The sequence below is a fragment of the Hemitrygon akajei genome, chromosome 9 (genome assembly GCF_048418815.1).
Source record: "Hemitrygon akajei chromosome 9, sHemAka1.3, whole genome shotgun sequence".
NCBI lineage: Eukaryota > Metazoa > Chordata > Chondrichthyes > Myliobatiformes > Dasyatidae > Hemitrygon > Hemitrygon akajei.
This window is the reverse complement of record NC_133132.1, coordinates 41,442,547-41,461,703: the sequence shown is the minus strand read 5'-3', so window position 1 is coordinate 41,461,703 and position 19,157 is coordinate 41,442,547. Positions and strand designations below refer to the sequence as shown.

General features: G+C 42.1%; 1 protein-coding gene and 1 long non-coding RNA gene across 2 annotated transcripts in view; one reads left to right on the top strand and one right to left on the bottom strand.

The window, feature by feature from the left end:
* The window catches only part of LOC140732645 (uncharacterized), a 64,998-nt gene that overhangs the window by 37,423 nt on the left and 8,418 nt on the right, over positions 1-19,157 (top strand). The window lies entirely within an intron of this gene.
* LOC140733037 (uncharacterized) lies at positions 8,527-17,830 on the bottom strand. Its single transcript, XR_012100208.1, has 2 exons — positions 17,786-17,830; positions 8,527-12,740 (listed from the first exon to the last, which is right to left on the bottom strand). It is a non-coding gene; the product is annotated as an uncharacterized lncRNA (long non-coding RNA).

Below are 19,157 nucleotides of genomic sequence, written 5' to 3'. Positions count from 1 at the left end.
GAGTCTGGAGCTCCAAATGCATAATGGTGATAACTCTCCAGTGTGACGTGTCCATAGTTCTGTGTATTGGTAGTCCATAGTTATGTTCTACTGGGAATCCACAGTTTCGTTTATGTGAGCGTCACTTTATGACATATGATGTTGGTATAAAAAGTCATGCAGACGGATTGCTGGAGTCTTTCATTTCGAAGGAAAGAGTGAGAGAATTAAGACTGCGGAATGCTAGCTATCGGGACTGCTCGCTACCAAAAAGGGTAAAGTCTGATACTTACCCATGCCCAAAGGATTGGGTTAATCAGAGGCACACTATGCATTTTGGAGACGTGATTCATACGTGGAATTTTTGGAAAATTTTGTGGCAACCTCTTTTGTTAACCCTTAATTGGTTCTGGGTATGTTTTGAGGTAACCACTCGTGCTAAGAGATAGTCCGTGACTGTCACTTTGTGATAATTCTACGTGGATTTTGGAACGTCTCGATGGATAAGATCTTCGGTGATTGTTACTTTGTTTACCCAGCTTGGACCCTTTTGAATACTTCGTGATTGCCTCTTCGTTGCATTCTGAATTCACACGTTTCTCCTCTCACCTACCTTGTGGATTACTGGAACTTGCTAAATTGCCATTCTCAGACTGTGCTTGAGTAAGATTTGTTAAGAACTGTACATAATCTTGACCGTGTGGGAGCTGTAGACGCATAACACTTCTGTTTAAGACAGTAGTTTGTTTAATTTTCTATATTTTTGAGTAGATGTGAATAAATATAGTTTTTTAACATTAAAACCGGACTCAATTTGTGATCTATTGCTGCTGTTATGTAACACCAGCAACCAGAGTCCAACCATCACGGATGAGGAGGACCCCACAGACACGTGGAGATCGGGACCACAAAGAACACCTGTCCAGCGTAGATTCCTTTACTGGGTAATAACCTTTTCTCTTCATTGACTGTTCATGGAGGGTCAGGGAATTCCAGTGGATATGCACACAGCTTGTTTGAGAACCCATGTGTTCTTTAGTTGAGACAATAAAGGTTACTTGTTGGTAAATACAGATTCTGTCTGCCTCTCTGATCATGTAATAATGGTAATTATTACAAGATCCTTATAACAAAATTGGCATCCCTGTTGGTGGCTCAAGGATAAATCTTTCTTTTCGTTCAAGTCTGGCCGTGGAGATAGGATAGTCAGCAGTTACTAACCCGGAGGAAGAATTCAGGAAAATCTGCAAGTTAGAAGGACTTGGATTGTTTTGATTGTAAGGGATTCCTCTAGAAATTTGTGTTGAGGAACTGGCCACAATATGAGGGGATGGTTAGTCACCCTGGCTGCGAAGGGAAAACTACAGGTTATATACTTTGGAAAATTGCCCAAGAGAAGCTGTCGGGCAGGAAGTTTAAACAATTACTAAAACCGGACACGGCTGTTTAATTGAGGATTTGATACAATTACCAGAGAATGCTAAGGCAGAATGGCACTAATTAGAAACGGAAAAGCAGAAGCCAAGTGAGATAGGTTACAAGAAGAAATATTAGAAAATCGGCATAAAGCAGAAGCTGACTGAGATAGGTTGAAAGGAGAACACAAAAGGAGGTAGAAAGCTTGAGAGAAAGGGTTACTGATTTACAGGGTTGAAGGAGTATGGGCTTGATGCATATGAACCAGTTTCAGCTGAAGTGTGAGAAATTACTTAAAGAAAAATGTAAACAAGAGGAAGCCCCCGAACTAGCGAAAAGTGAAGTGGAAGGATTAAGGAAACAGTGCTGTGATTTAAAGATGGCAATGAATGTGATTCAGGAATCAGCACAGGAAAGGAAGAGTAACACTGGCAATCATGCAAAGTGTTTAAAGCAGATACAAAAGCTGCAGGACCAACTTGCTGTACAGCGAGGAATAATATATGCTTTTGCATCTGAAAGAGGGGAGGAAGGTGAATGTGGAGATATTGATTGGTATGATATCACAAATGAAGCTATTAGATAACGGTTTTGATAATGACGAATGTTTTAATTTTGCCGAGGAACTCCCACCAACACCCTACCAATGGGAGCACTTTACATCGGTGAGATTGGGAGTCAGAAGGAACAACAGATTATGGATTTAACCAAAGACTAGAAGAAAGATAAACAATTCAAACAATTAATTGAAGGAGCAGGGTCTAAAATATACAAAGACAACAAGGGAGTGTTTGTTAAAGTTGAAGTAGTCCTATATCATCTATGGGGTCCAGGGGTGCAAAAGCACTCTGGAAAAGATAAAGGAAGTGTGCTGGTAGCCTAACATGAAGGATGACGTAGAGCACCATGTCAAGATATGCTTGATCTGTGCACCATATAATCCTGACAGAAATGTAAAGAAAGGAGCCCTACAACAGATCAGACCAGTGGAAGGGTCTTGGACTAATTTCCAGATAGATTATGTTGGTCCCTTACTGTCCACCCCAGGAGGGTACAAATATATTCTGGTAATAAAAGAGACCTTTATGAAGTGGGTGGATGTTTTTCCAGTTAAGACAAGCACAGCAAAGGCTTTGTAAAAATCTTATTGGAAGGATATTCACTCGATGGGGATCAAGGCATCATTTCACAGCCCAGATAATGCAAGATGTCACGGCAGTTTAAGGGATCAAGCAGAGGTTTCGTAAACCCTGTAGACCACAATCTAGTGGAATTGTGGAAAGAATGAATTGAACACTAAAAAAACATGATTGCAAAAATGGTGCAGAAACATTGCAGGTAGTTTTGCCTTATGCCCTGATGATTATAAGGAATAGAGAGGCATCTTCAACAGGTACACTCCTTATAAGCTCATGACTAGAAGGGATATGAAAGGATTGGAGGATTTGTTATGATTAGATCTCAGAATGTGAAATTGATGGGATTGTGTCGGAAAAGTGGCTACAACAATTGGTAGAGACAGTGAAAGAGGCCAATTATGTGGCAGCCCACCAATTAGAAAAATGAAGAATCAACAAAGTGAAGCCTACTGTGACTCAAAAGTCAGTCTCATAGAATTAAGCCCAGGACAAAGAGTGATGATTCAAAGACACCAACCCACCTCATTTTAAAATCCAAGGTTTGCAGGGCTCTCTGAAGTTATGGACAAAGTAAGTCCTTCAGTGTACAAAGTACTGACTCTTCCATATAAAAGTGTGTGGTACCATGTCAACCAACTGAAATTGCTTGGGGAGAAACAGGAATGTTATCACCATTGACACATAACAATTGATGTAGCCCTGATTTGGGAGTCTTGAGGATGGAACAACTTTTCCAAGAAGATGGGGACAGATCCTAGCAAGGGGTGACTTTCCATTCCCTCATCCTGGGAACTGGGGGATTTTTGTCCAAAAAAAAAAGGAAAAGTAAAATGTGCTAGTACTTGTCTCTGTTATCCTGAAATTAAGTTAGGTGAAGAAAAAATGGTGCCTTGAGTCCAAAGACAATTTGGAGTCCAGATTGGACGGTCTAGAAAAACAAATTGAAAATATAGACTTAAAATAACTTAAGATTTAAATTTGAAATAAGAAGAGAAATTACCATTGTGTGTTACAGGTTTAATTCAACATGGAGAGAATAATGTATCTTGTTGCAATGGAATTAACCCTGACTGGGGCCATGGTCAGTCTTGCTCCAGAGCTATTACACAAACATATCAATGGTGAGGTCATTGCTTGGAGAACACTCAGTGAACAAAAACAAATCTACTCAATGGAATCGGGTAATGTGGACTAACAAAGGAGAAATGGAGGACTCAAATTTTTATTGTACTGGGGTAGATGGCTTGACAAAACCTTAGGTATTCCAGAGGTACAAAGCTACAATTCCTATGCAATGAAATTCCAGAGGTGGCATTATTCAATATCCTAGAGGGGATAATCATAAGTCAGTCTTTAGGTCCAATTATTGAGCAGTCTTCAGGTAATGATGACCATGGTAAAATTACAGTTCTGTGGGATCACATTCAAGTGATTATTGAGTGGAGTAGCAATCTATACAAGAGGTATGTCGACTGGGCTGGCCCTTCAAGTCTTTCTGAAAGGTTGCTTCTATCATTATAAACCGTCCACAGGAGAATATAATACACTGGGAGAGTAGAATGGAGAAGGTCCTAAAGGAGATGTGGAAGTGTTTCTGTCAGGGCCCAGGCCCTTTCCAGGTTTTTAAAACTTAGAAAAATGTCTACCCCACAGCCTCAAGTGATGGAAACTGCACAAGAGCCTAAAGGTAGTGATAACCTGTATAATACAAGCAGGAATGCATCAGTGTTAGAAGATATGTGGAATTTGTCACTTTGGTACCAAGGTACCAGCTTGTACAGGTAATTTTTAATCTCACTGAAATAATGGTGCTTACCTACAATGATGCAAGTATTTACTCACCTTTTTGGAAGATAACTAAGCAGCAGTGAATTTAAGTCCGTCAAAAGTAGACGAGGTAGCAAGAGTTATCACCCTAGATATAGCAGAATTGGAAAACCAGATACAGTCTCTTCTGAAAATATGAGATATTACTGGAGCAGATTATAAAGAATAGGTACAAACTAATCAGATTGGTCGAGACCAGGTAACTCTGGATGTGGTTAAATTTCTGAAGCCCCTTCAAGATACAACAAATCTGATTATTGACCACATAGATCTAATGTCTAAGAAATGCATAAAACTGGGATCTAGTATTAGTTGGTTGCTACCATGCTTGGCACCAATTTGTTACAACTTGATGCACATGAGGTACCAGATTGGGTATCGGATGAGCAGCTAGAAGAATGGGTCTACATGGATATCCTTAAGTAACCCACCAACACATGCTATTGTTATGAATGTTACTGGGAAAGGGATAGATTTATCAAGAGACCACTGGTGCTGTCCGGAAGAAATGACAGAGGTATGCTGGGGTAGCCCACATATTTTGCACCACTTCCAGCACTAACATAGCATGTTCACAACTTCTAACCATAACTGATACATCTTTGGAAGTGGGAAGAAAGTTCAAAATGCCTTTATTAAAGTTTAGAGTAAAATTTATTAGAATACATACATGTCACCACATTCAATCTTGAGATTCTTTTTTCTTGCAGGGATACTTAGGAAATCTATAGAACAGTCACTGTAAACAGAATCAATGAACAACAAACTGCAATTATAAATAAATAGCAATAAATAACGAGCATGAAATAACAAGATAAAGAGTCCTTAAGGTGAGACCATTGGTTGTGGGAACACCTGAAATCGAATATGCATAGTTATCCTCTTTTGTTCAAGAGCCTAAGGGCAGGTTGAAGGGCAGCAACTGTTCTTGAACCTGATTATATGAGTCCTGGGACACTTGTACCTCCCAGTTGATGGCAGCAGTGAGAAGGCTGCATGGCCTGGGTGGTGAGGATCTTTTGATGATGAACACTGCTTTTCTATGGCAACCTTTCCTGTAGATGTGCTCAATGGTTAGGAGGATTTTTTCCCGTGATATGCTGGCTGAATCTGCTGCCTTTTGTAGGATTTTATGCTCAAAGGCATTGTTGTTCCCATACCAGGCTGTAATGCAGCCAGTCAGAACACTTTCCACCACACATCTATAGAATTTTGCCAAGGTTTTTGATGACATGCTAAATCACTGCAGACTCCTCAGGAAGTTGAGGTGCTGTCGTGCTTTCTCTGCAAATATATTTATAGGATGTGTCCAGGACAGGTCCTCTGAGATAGTGACACCCAGGAATTTAAAGTTCCCATGTAATAGTATGTGCTCTTTGTATCATTGTGGAACATGACTAGAACTTGAATGATACAATGACTGCATCCAAGGGAAGTGCACCCAACTTCAGCACCTCACTGACTGGATCAAGTTGTTGGAGATGTACTCAGGATCATTCGGGAGGCTGAAGATAATATAGATGAGACTTTTGAAGAGTTGGTCACACCCAGAGTTCAGGCTTTAGACAGTGGATTGTGACAGCAGGAGAGTTAAGGGGATTTGGAAGTCAGTGCAGAGTTCTCCTTTGGCTATTCCCCTCAGCAACAAGAATACCTCTTTGGATACAGCTGGGGGGGGGGGATGGTCCAAAGAGAGGAGTGGCTGTACTGGACCTAGTGCTTAATGATTGACCAGGTGAGCAGTTAGGAAACAGAGACCACAGCTCTTTAACTTTCAGGATAGCTCCAGATAAGGATAGGTATGGTCCTTGCTGAAGAGTTTTAAATTGGAATTGGGTAAGTTATGAGGGCATTAGGTCAGAACTAGGAAGAGTTAATTGGGAACACCTGTTTTCTGGCTAGTCCACGAGACATGTGGAAGGTGTTTAAAGATCAATTGCCCAGATTACAGAAATGCGCATGCGTAGCAGAAATGGCACCGACGCCATTGCATATCAGCGAAATCGCAGTGGAGTCCGAATAGGGAGGTGGGGCGGACAGAGAGGGAAAGCACCGAGACTGTTCCGAATTTGTGGGGCCACCATATTACCGGAACTCACAGCAGTTTTCCGTTAGCCGCGGTACTGATGAATCCCGAAGCCGCAGCCCCCTTCCTGCGGCCGATTCACCAGTTTGTCCGCTGAGCTCTGCGCATGCGCATTTCTGGGAATATATTTTTTTGGGCACCTTTTACGCCTGCGCAGTTGATCGCGGGTCATTGAGGGCGAATTGTGAATCGCTGCGCTGTTGGGAGCAACAATCACAAAATGCTGGAGAAACTCAGGCCTCGGCCTCAAATATCAACAGGCATCCCCTACCCTGAGAGAAAAAAAACTGACCATCTGCCTTCTTTACAAACTTAATATAATTTTATATGATCATCCTGAGCGTCCTGCATTCTGAGGAAAACAATCTGTGACAGAGATGGAGTACACTCGGTAAACGCACTTTATGCACACACACAAACGCACACAAATATTTTGTAGTTCTGCTGTCATTCTTATAAGGTATTGGCTTTATGGTATTTCCCCGCCACACACGGGGGAATATTCTTCTTTAGTGGTCAAATGTGTATATATTGTTTGTGTGCTATATGTAACGTGGATACTTTTGTTTATTTTGTAATATGATTGTAACTACATTATGGCATGCATCGTAGTCTAAATCGTGTTTGTCTTAATTTAAGTTTGTTCATAATTGACAGGGTTTTTTGCTCTCGGAGATTGAGCTGCGATGAGTTCACACTGGACAAATAGTATGGAGCTATTTATTGTGTCATGGTAGATATTTTTTTTGAAAATATTGGCAGTTTCTTTTCACTAATTAGTGTATGCTTGAATTTTGACACACGAAAGTGCAAAGCGACTTCAGCCGTTTTTCCCTTTGGTCAGAACCCACTCCTTTAACACAGTCGCAGCATATCCAGCTTTCCTTTATAACTCAAGCTCTCCGGACCTGGTACGAATCTTTTCTGCATCCTTTCCAACTTAATAACATCCTTTCTGTAGCTGGGAGACTGGAACTATGTGCAATATTCCAAGTGTGGAATCACTAAGGGTATTTACGAGAATGCTTCAAGGATTGAAAGGTTTATCATATGAAAAATGTTTGGTGGCTCTGTGCCTGTACTCACTGGAATTCAGAAGAATGACGGGGAATCTCCTTGAAATCTATTGAATGGTGAAAAGCCCAGAAAAATTTGATGTGGAGAGTATGTTTCCTTCAGAGGGAGAGTCTAAGACCAGAGCGCACAGCTCCAGAATGAAGGGACATCCCTTTAGAAAGAAGACAAGGATGTGATGGGACGGTCCAGAACGAGTTTCACTGTGTGTGATGGGACAGTGCAGAGGGAGGTTCACTATAGGTGATGGGATGGTAGAGAGGAGGTTCACTGTATGATGGGATGGTACAGAGGGAGTTTCACTGTGTAACGAGACAGTGCAGTAAGAGGGATGTTCACTATAGGTGATGGGGTGATGCAGAGGGAGGTTCACTGTGTGATGGGACAGTGCAGAGGTATCTTCACTATATGTAATGGGATGGTACAGAGGAAGTTTCACTATAGGTGATGGGATGGTGCAGACAGAGGTATCTTCACCATAGGTGATGTGATGGTGCAGAGGGAAGTTTACTGTGGTTCATCTATTTTAGGACACGTACAAACACTTTCCTTGTTTCTCCACAGCATCCAAGGATAAACGATCGGACATTGATGATTTATTGTCCTTAATGTGGTTTAAAGTTTCCAGTACTCCCTGTTTTGTAATGTCAATATGCACAAAGACATGATGTTTCATTCCCTTAAATCATTAGCTTTCATCATATTCAGCAGAGTAAATACAAACAAGAAGTATTCATTTAAAATCTCTTCCATCCCCTAAGCCTCCACATGTGGATGACCACACTGATCTTTAAGGAACATGCTCTCACTTATTAAAGATTAGCTCTCATTATTTGTCAGGAATACTTTAAAACATTAAACCATATAGTTAAATGTGTTACTTGCATCAAGGTATGCTGGGATAGCCCACAAATGTCGCACCACTTGCAGCACTAACATAGCATGCTCACAACTTCTAACCATAACTGATACATCTTCGGAAGTGGGAAGAAAGTTCAAAATGCCTTTATTAAAGTTCAGAGTAAAATTTATTATCAGAATACATACACGTCACCACATTCAATCTTGAGATTCTTTTTTCTTGCAGGGATACTTACGAAATCCATAGAACACTCACTGTAAACAGAATCAATGAACAACAAACTGCAATTCTAAATAAATAGCAATAAATAACGAGCATGAAATAACAAGATAAAGAGTCCTTAAGCTGAGACCATTGGTTGTGGGAACACCTGAAATCGAATATGCATAGTTATCCCCTTTTGTTCATGAGCCTAAGGGCAGGTTGAAGGGCAGCAACTGTTGTTGAACCTGATTATATGAGTCCTGGGACACTTGTACCTCCCAGCTGATGGCAGCAGTGAGAAGGCTGCATGGCCTGGGTGGTGAGGATCTTTTGATGATGAACACTGCTTTGCTATGGCAACCTTTCCTGTAGATGTGCTGAATGGTTGGGAGGATTTTGCCCATGATATACCTTCTGAAAATCTGCTGCCTTTTGTAGGACTTTATGCTCAAAGGCATTGGTGTTCCCATACCAGGCTGTAATGCAGCCAGTCAGTATACTTTCCACCACACATCTATAGAATTTTGCCAAGGTTTTTGATGACATGCTAAATCTGTGCAGACTCCTCAGAAAGTTGAGGCGCTGTCGTGCTTTCTCTGCAAATATATTTATAGGATATGTCCAGGACAGGTCCTCTGAGATAGTGACACCCAGGAATTTAAAGTTTCTGACCTCTCTGACTCTGACCTTCCAATGAATATTAGCTCATGGACCTCCAATTTCTCTCTCCTGAAGTCTACAACCAGTTCCTTGGTCTTATATTTTTTTATAATTCAAATTTTTATTATTATTTATTCTTATTTTACAAAGCAGCACAGCATATCATAGAACAGATGCAGTACAGCATATTTATACAGCCATTCCATGACAGGAAAACATATAAAATTAAGAAACAGAAAAAAACTTATAATTTACGTTTAAATTAACATACGACCAAAATTGATCCCACGTGTCTTACACTTTTCCCTCACTGTTAATTCTTCCCAACATGTGTTTATGTGATGAAATCTTAACCATTTCCTCAGTCCATTCCCTCACATTGGGTCATCTGGGTTTTTTCCAGTTTTGCAATATAATTCTTGCAGCTGTGATGAGACCTTTAAAATAGTAAATTTGTCATTCTTTACATTAGGTGTCATTGTCTTATCACCCAGGAGACAAAGTCATGGGCACAAGGGCAGTGTAGGACCTGACCAATTCCCCAACAGAAACTGAGGTGGTTGTTACTACACATTCAATCCCCAACTTTTCAATCTCAATGAATGTATGCTGATTTATCACCCCCAACAGTGGTGTCATCAGCAAACATATATGGTGTTGGAGTGTACTTAGCCACACAGTCACAGGTGTAAAGCAAGTAGAGCAGGGGACTGTGCACTCATCCCTCTGGTGCTCCTATGCTGATGGAGATCGTGGAGATGGTTTTACAAATCTGAACTGACTGGGTCCTGCAAGTGAGAAAATCCAGGATCCAGTTGCACAAGGGGGTATTGAGGCCTAGGTCTTGGAGTTTACTGATTAATTTTGAGGGGATGCTGGCATTAAATGCTCAATTGTATTTGATAAAGAGCATCTTGATGTAAGATCTGTCAGGGCACTGGAGCAGGGATCCAATTGCAGACCCAGTACTGTAAACACAGTGATATTAATTGAGTAACAAATCCTGAGGTGCAAACAAAGTCGGCATCAAAGTTCAGGCAGAGATCAAAACATCCAGAGAAATCCAAAAACCAGAATCAGGAAAGCAGGCAAATTGATATTCAGACAGACAGAGTTCAGCTACGAATGCTGGAAAGGCTCAGGGAAATTAAATAGTACAATCTAGCAACAAACAGGTGAAAACACAGGACTGAAATACACTGAGCAATAAACAAAGGCAGATGATAGGTGGAGCACAATGAGACACAGGTGCAGCAATACAGGTAATAATGAGAAACAGGTGAGAGATGGAGTAGAACAGGAACAGGGACAGGAGCACATGGCAATACAAAACCAGACTGACAGCACTCCTGGCATCATGGCACGTAGAGCTGGCTGCTGGTGATGAAAGTCCGGTCCAGAATGTTATGAGCGGGGACCCAGCATCTTTTGTCAGGACTGTAGCCCTCCCAGTCCACAAGGTACTAGATGCCACGGCCTTAGTGACGAACATCCAGTAATTGACGCATCGTGAAGGCCCCTGACCCATGAAAGGCTTGATGCAGGACAGATGGAAGGTGGGATAATGTGGTGGAGAGTGGAGGGGAGATTGAGACGGAGAGCAGCAGGGCTGATGACTTCAGCAATGGGAAAGGGGCCGATGAATTGAGGAGTGAGCTGCAGGAATCCACATTGAGCAGCAGATATCGGGTTGAAAGCCACACATGCTGTCCCTGGCAGTAACGTGGGGCCTTGGAACGACGGCGGTCAGCTTGATGCTTGATCCTGGCAGAGGCACAGAGGAGGGTAGTGAGTAGTCCATGCCCGCTGTCAATGGCGGATGAGTGCCTCAGCAGATGGAATGCCAACCTCCTCCTCCTTTGCAGGAAACAGTGAAGGTTGGTAGCCAAGGCAGCACTCGAAGGGGGAACAGGCCAGTAGGTGAGGACAGATGAGAGTTTAGGCATAGCTGCTGACTCCATGCAGAGGGGTTCTGGGAGATTAGACACCGCAATACAGTCTCTAGCTGTTGGTTGGCCTGCTCGGTCTGGCCATTGGTCTGTGGTTGGAATCCTGAAGACAGACTCACAGAGGCATCAAGAAGATTACAGAATACCCTCCAGAAGTTAGATATGAATTGAGAGCCCCTTTCTGACACAATATCTACAGATAAACCATGTAATTTAAAAACATGCAAAACTAGTAATTTGGCTGTTTCTTTGGCAGAGGAGAGTTTAGGTAAAGGAATGAAGTGTACAGACTTGGAGAAACGATCAACTGCTGTGAGGATGGTGGTATTACCATCTGATGGGGAAGACTGGTGACAAAATCCAGGGCTATGTGGGACCAGGGTCTCCTGGGGATAGGGGTTGTAACAGACCAGCTGGTGACTGGTTAGGGTTCTTGCCTTAAGCACAGACCAAGCAGGCTGAGTCAAAGTTGTGGATGTCACCTCCCATGGAGGGCCACCAGAACCGCCGACTGATGGAGGACTGAGTACGCTTGGTTCCAGGGTGACGGGATAACCGGGAAGAATAACCCCAATGCAATAGACAGAGCTGGGAACATAAACACAGTTAATGGGGCATCAACTAGGATCAGCAGTAACGCCACAAAAGAGAATTTATTCTCTCAAGGAAAGCCTCTCCTTTAACTGACTGTAAATCAATTTGGACTTTTGCATTACTACTTTTAAGAACTGTTTTCGCATAATCGCTTGAAGAACTCTTTTCGCATTCTTGCTTTAAGAACTGTTCGAGCTGCTGCATTGCAGCTGACTTTCGGTTAAGTTAATCGTTTGTTTACTTTTGGGTTTTTTACAGTGTTTAATAAATGTTTTATTTGTTATAAAAAAAACCTGTCTCAAATCATATATTCATTGTTGCTAATTTGTAACACTGGATCATTAGGATCTCTTCTGGGGAAGGTATTGGAATGAGCTCTTCTGGCTTGTGTGGAGAGCCAGAGAGTGTTGGGTTCTGAAGGTTTCTTTGAGCACCTGGATTTGTTAATTCTTGTGACTCCTTGGCAATTTCTGTTTCATCTTCTTCAGTTGACTTTGGCTGGCATGGGTTTTCCACGTTATGTAATTATTTAAAGTGGACTCCCAAATAGTGCTTATTGGAGGGGGTGGGGTCCTGGTTTTGAGAATGTTTAATCTCACAATGTCACTCAGTTGAGGCACTGATGTTCATTTGGAAGTCCTATGTATAAACACTTTTCATCTCCACATTGGACTCTGTCATTCTTTCACACCTGCATTGTTAATGTTAGCGCTCACCTTGACAAAAGGAACCCTTGATATAATTGACTCTGGAGGATGAACTGTGGATTGGACATCAGTTGGCTGAAGGTGAGGCTGCCATCTATTCTAGTCCATGTTCCGAGTGTCTCAAACTTCTCCGGTCTACGTCCAAGGTTGAGAAGGGAGTCTGTTATTCCTCCGCACCTGGGTACAGTTATTACCAGTACTCACCATAAGAGGTATGAATGATACAGAAAGGATGGGTTACACCTGAAACCAAAGGAAGAAGTTGAGGTCCATTATTAAGGATGAGATTTTGGGGTACTTGAAAGGACATGATAAAATATGCCAAATGGGAAAACTTGCCTGAGAAATCAGTTGGAATTCTTTGAGGAAATAATAGGCAGGATAGGCAAAGGAGAGTCAGTGGATATTGTGCACTTGGATGTTGAGAAGGCCTTTCATATAGTGCCACATGCGAGGTTGCTAAAGAAGCCAAGGTTATAAAAGAAAAGATACTAGCATGGGTAGAGTATTGCCTGATTGGCAGGAGGCAAAGTGTGGGAATAAAGGGATCCTGTTCGGATTGACTTTTGGTGACTAGTGATGTTCCACAGGGGTCTGTATAGGGATGGTTCTTGGAAAACTGAAAGGTCTGAGGTACCTGGAAAAGAGGGTATACACCCAGTGGTTCTGTAAAAGATTGAAGAGATTGTGGAGGAATTAGTAATGATCTTTCAAGAATCAATTGATTCTGGCATGGTTCTGGAGGAATGGAAAAGTGCAAATATGACTCGACGCTTCAAGAAAGGAAAGAGGCAGAAGAAATTGTAGGCTAGTTAGTGTAACCTCGGTGGCTGGTATGATCTTGGAGTCGATTGTTAATGATGTGGTTTTGGGATACTTAGAGGCACATGATAAAATAGTCTGCAGTCAACATGATTTCCTCAAGGGAACATCTTGCCTGACAAATCTATTGGTAATGACAAGTACAATAAAAAAAAGGAGGATCGGTGGATGTTGTGCACTGGGATTTTCAGGAGGTCTTTGACAAGGTACCATACATTAGGCTGCTTAACAACTTGAGAGTCCATGGTTGTTACAAGAAAGATACTAGTATGGATAGAGCATTGGCTGATTGGCAGGTGGCAAAGAGAGGGAATAAAGGGAGCCTTTTCTGGTTGGCTGCTGGTGTTCCACAAGGGTTTGCTTCTTTTTACATTATATGTCAATGATCTGGATGACAGAATTGATGGGTTTGTGGCTAAGTTTGAGGACAATACAAAGATAGATGGAGGAAGTAGAGAGGCTATAGAAGGATTAGATAGATTAGGACAGACTTTCTCATCCTTTTTGACCTGAAGGAACCCTTGAAATAATTTTCAGGTCTCAAGGAACCCCTGCATAAAAATTATTATATCTACAGCTTACAGTACGTTGGCGTGGTTAGTAAGTTGTTATAATAATAATGTAAAAATAATTGTCAATGCTCTTTTGAGTAGAGAATGAATTTTAGCCAACCTTTCTTGAAATTAATCTTTCTTTCCCGTTCATGAATTTTTAAAACTCATAAGGCAAAAATAATAAATTCCTGTTAAAGAACTGACTTAAGCCAAAATGGGATATAATTTTTCTAAAGGTAGTTTTGGTAGATTTAATTTAAGTAAAGATTGTAAACAGATTTTAATTAAAAGCTTTACTATTTGTTTTGAGATTCCAACAGCGGTTTAAAATAATCAGCACTTTTATGTGTCATATGGCTGTGATTTATACTTAAGTGTCTTTTCAGTTTTTCTGGAGCCATTGCTGCATGTGTAAGTTGTTTGGATAGTCTCCGTACAATGGACTAGGACAACTTGGATCCCCAATCCATGGAAAAGCCAGTGATAAGTAGCTTTCATTATAAAGACAGACTGTATAAGAAGAATGGCATAATAAATAACTAAATGAGAAAACCGCAGGAGTACGATAGCTTCACCTTACAATTCACTTCTAACCTACACAATCCACCTTTTGCAACGTTTACAACAACAAGCAAAGTGGCAGACCAGCAGCTGAGATACAGCACTTAAAAATTCTCTCTTTAGAATGAAAATTTCCCTCAATTTTCTACTACACCGGTAGAGTTTGTTCACTCCTATAAGTCAGTTGGTGGCATGTAACGGGAAGTCAGGAGAGTTAATTCGAGTAGGAGATGCTGATGTCACAGCACAAGTTGTGTGTCCATTCAATACACGGAAAGTGCACTTCACTCTCCCCAATGTCCTACTGTCCTCCCCTCCGTGCAATACAGAATTCACCATCAGCCTGCTGTCCTCCCCTCCGTGCAATACAGCGCTTACCAATTATCAACGGCTTCCCCCTATCTTGCATCAAAAACTGAAAATGGACTCAATCAGATAAACACCGTTCCACTGCCCACCACTGAGAATGCTAGCATTGTGCATCGTGACAAGTTCAAAAAGCAATGTTTATTTTTTTTAATCATGATCTCTTGCGGAACCCCTAGCAACCTCTCACGGAACCCTGGTTGAGAAATCCTGGATTGGGATAATGGGCAAATAAGTGGCAGATGGAATACAGTGTTGGGAAGTTTATGGTCATGCATTTTGATAGAGAAAAATAAAAGTATAAACTGCTTTCTAAATGGAGAGATGATTCAAAAACCTGTGGTGTAAAGGGATTTGGGGGTCTTTGTGCAGCATTTCCTAAAGGTTAATTTACAGGTTGAGTCAGTAGAGAGGAAGCAAATGCAATGTTAGCATTCATTTTGAGAAAACTAGAATATAAAAGCAAGGATGCAATAATAAGGCTTTATAAAGCACTGGTAAGGCCTCACTTGGAGTACTGTGATCAGGTTTGGACCCCCTTTCAAAGAAAGGATGCGCTGACATTGGAGAGGTTTCAAAGGAGGTTCACAACATTGATTCCAGGACTGAAAGAGTAATGAATGAATTGCATTATATATAGTTCTTGGCCAGTACTCACTGGAGATTAGGATAATGTGGGAGGACCTTGAATATTGAAAGGCCTAGGTAGAGTGGATGTGACGAGGATGTTTCCTATGGTGGGAGAGTTTAGGACCAGAGGGTACAGCTTCAGAATAGAGGGACATTCCTTTAGAACAGATATGAGGATGAATTTCTTTAGCTAGAGTGTTGTGTATCTGCAGTATTCATTGCCACAGATGGCTGTTTAGGCTAAGCCATTGGGTATGACTAAAGTGGAGGTAGATCGGCTCTTGATTGGTAAGGGTGTCAAAGCTTATGGGGCAAAAATGGGAGAATGAGGCTAAGAGCGTTAATAAATCAGCCATGATAGAATGTCTGAGTAGACTCTATGGCCTAATTCTGCTCTTAGGTCATGGTTATTCAACAGAGTTGTGGCTGATCTACCCTGATCCCAGCTCCTCTGTCTGTTTCCCTGCCCCTCAGTTCCTCACTCATTAAATATTTATCTATCTCCACCTGAAGCATATCCAGTCACCTGACCTCCCCACCTACTGGGCCAGAGAATACCGGAGTTTGTACACGCAGGCATACAATTCTAGAAATTCTCATAGGTCTCCATTTGGACTCAGTGGCCCCTTATTTTGCAGTAATCAACCAATTTGTGTCTCTCTTACTAATGAAGAGAGGTCCATCAAAATGCTCAACAGGTACCCTATCAAGCCCCCTTAGGATTGTATGTGAAATTCAAGGCCATATTATCTCACCTCTGCTGGTTAAAGAAAAAAAGGGGGAAATAATAAATAAATAAGGGATGGGGTAAGAAGGTGAGGGGGTATTAACAGAAGTTAGAGAAATCACTGTTCATGCTATCAGGTTGGAGGCTATCTAGATGGAACATAAGGTGTTGTTTCTTCGACCTGAGTGTGGCTTCATCTTGACAGTAGAGGAGGCCATGGATAGACATATCAGAATTGGAATGGGAGTGGAATTACAATGCGTGGCCACTGGGAGATACTGCTTTTCCTGGTGGACAGAGCGTAGTTGTTCAGCGAAAGGGTCTAGACTGTGTCGGGTCTCACCAACATAGAGAAGGCTGCACCGGGCGCAGTATATCACACCATCCTTTATTTATTTATTTATTTATTTATCTATCTATTTATTTATTCATTTTTTTCTTCTTTTCTCTCTCTCTGTCCCTCTCACAATCACTCCTTGTCTGTTCTTCATCTCCTCTGGTGCTCCCCTCCCCATTACTTTCTCCTTAGGCCTCCCGTCCCATGATACTTTATCTTCTCCAGCTATGTATCCCTTTTGCCAATCAACTTTCCAGCTGTTAGCTTCATCCCTCCCCCTCCTGTCTTCTCCTATCATTTCGGATCTCCCCCTCCCACTTTCAAATCTCTTACTATTTGTTCTTTCAGTTATTCCTTATGAAGGGTGTGGGCCCGAAACGTCGACTGTACTTCTTCCTATAGATGCTGCCTGGCCTGCCGTGTTCCACCAGCATTTTGTGTGTGTTGCATGCTCCAAAAGATGGTGGATTCATCCCAAATACGTTGGTAAAACCCTCCCAACCATTCAGCACAAGTACATGAAGTGCTGTTGTAGAAAAGCAGCATCCATCGTCAAAGATAACCACGTCTTTTCTTGCTGCTGCCATCACATAGAAGATAAAAGAGCCTCAGGACTTGCACCAGCAGGTTCAAGAGCAGTTACTACCCCTCAGTCATCAGGCCCTTGAACATAAGGGGATAACTACACTCACCTGCCCACCTATTGAGATATTCCCAATACCAATGATCTCACTTTAAGGACTCTCTTATTTCATACTCTGGTTATTTATGTCTGTTTGGTTTTGAACAGTTTTTCTTACAGAGCGGTGGGTGCGTGGAATGCACTGCCAGCGACGGTGGTAGAGGTGGATACAATAGGATCTTTTAAGAGAGGTACATGGAGTTTAGGAACAGTTTCTAGAGTCGGTTGCATGGTCTACACAACATTATAAGCCGAAGGGCCTGTAATGTGCTGTACATGTCTATGTTTCTAACAGTTATCTTCTGCACTCTACTTCATCTTTCATTGAACCTTGTTCTAGTAACTATTCTCAAAGAAGAGACAATCTGCAGATGCTGGAAATCCAAGCAACACACACAAAATGCTGGAGGAACTCAGCAGGTCATGCAGTATCTATGGAAAAGCGTACAGTCGACGTTTAGGGCCGAGACCCTTCAGCAGGACTCCAGCATTTTATGTGTACTACTAGTTACCATTCTATAGATTTGGTGAGTATGCCCGCAGAAATAGAAGAATCCCAGGATTGTATGTTTGCACTTTGATGATAAGATTTACTTTGAACTTCGGTACCTTGTTTTACACAGAAGTTCCCCACTTCAGAATTCGCCGTCAGAGACCCAGCGATCAAATGCGCAGGCGCAGGAGGAGACCGGGTTCCGAATATCGCGCATGCGCACAGTTGACAAAAGACTCGAGAGGATTTGGTAACAGGTAGGAACATGGCTCCGAGTGGGATTTTAATCAGCGCCCGTGTCCGCACTGCGGTTGAGGGACAATTGCTGTGAGTTCCGGTCACACTGTGGCCCCACAAACTCGGGACAGTCCGGGTCCATTTCCTCTCTCTCAGCACCACGACCCGCACCCGAATTCCGCTGAGCTTTCTGCTGATGAGCGAAGGTGCTGGCGTTTCGTGGCGCATGCGCATCACTGGGTTCGTAGTAGATGGGTCTCTCATTCGTGGGGTTTTCTGGGTAAAGAGGCAGCCATTTTCGTTGTCAGTCTGTAGGTGTTTTTAGAAGCGCAGCAATTGGATCTCTCAGATACTGCCGAACTCCAGCTACTGAAATCCAAGGATTAGTAACTGGGATCATAAAATATACTTCCCGAGTTAATCTCGGATAAAGAGTCTACAGTCAATGATAATATAAATTAGTGCTGCATGGAAAAAAATAACAAGAAACCTCGCATCAGCTTTAATTCTTGAGAAAATCACATTTGTTCTATTTCCTCGTATTTTAGGCCTTTCTACCCTTGGACCATTCTTTCTGGGTATATTAATGATATTAAACACCTTTGTCCTGGGTAATAAGTAATCTGTGGCTTTCACATCACAAAAGTGCCACACTCCAATGAAAAAGACTACTGTCCTCCCCTTCATATTCTTTGGCATTGCTATTGATGAGCTCACCACTGCCAATCACCTGAGGGGGAGAGTCAGAGTATTTCAAAAGTGTCAAGTATCACCCATGTAATAGTATGTGCTCTTTGTATCATTGTGGAACATGACTAGAACTTGAATGATACAATGACTGCATCCAAGGGAAGTGCACCCAACTTCAGCACCTCACTGACTGGATCAAGTTGTTGGAGATGTACTCAGGATCATTCGGGAGGCCGAAGATAATATAGATGAGACTTTTGAAGAGTTGGTCACACCCAGAGTTCAGGCTTTAGACAGTGGATTGTGACAGCAGGAGAGTTAAGGGGATTTGGAAGTCAGTGCAGAGTTCTCCTTTGGCTATTCCCCTCAGCAACAAGAATACCTCTTTGGATACAGCTGGGGGGGGGGGGGGGGGATGGTCCAAAGAGAGGAGTGGCTGTACTGGACCTAGTGCTTAATGATTGACCAGGTGAGCAGTTAGGAAACAGAGACCACAGCTCTTTAACTTTCAGGATAGCTCCAGATAAGGATAGGTATGGTCCTTGCTGAAGAGTTTTAAAT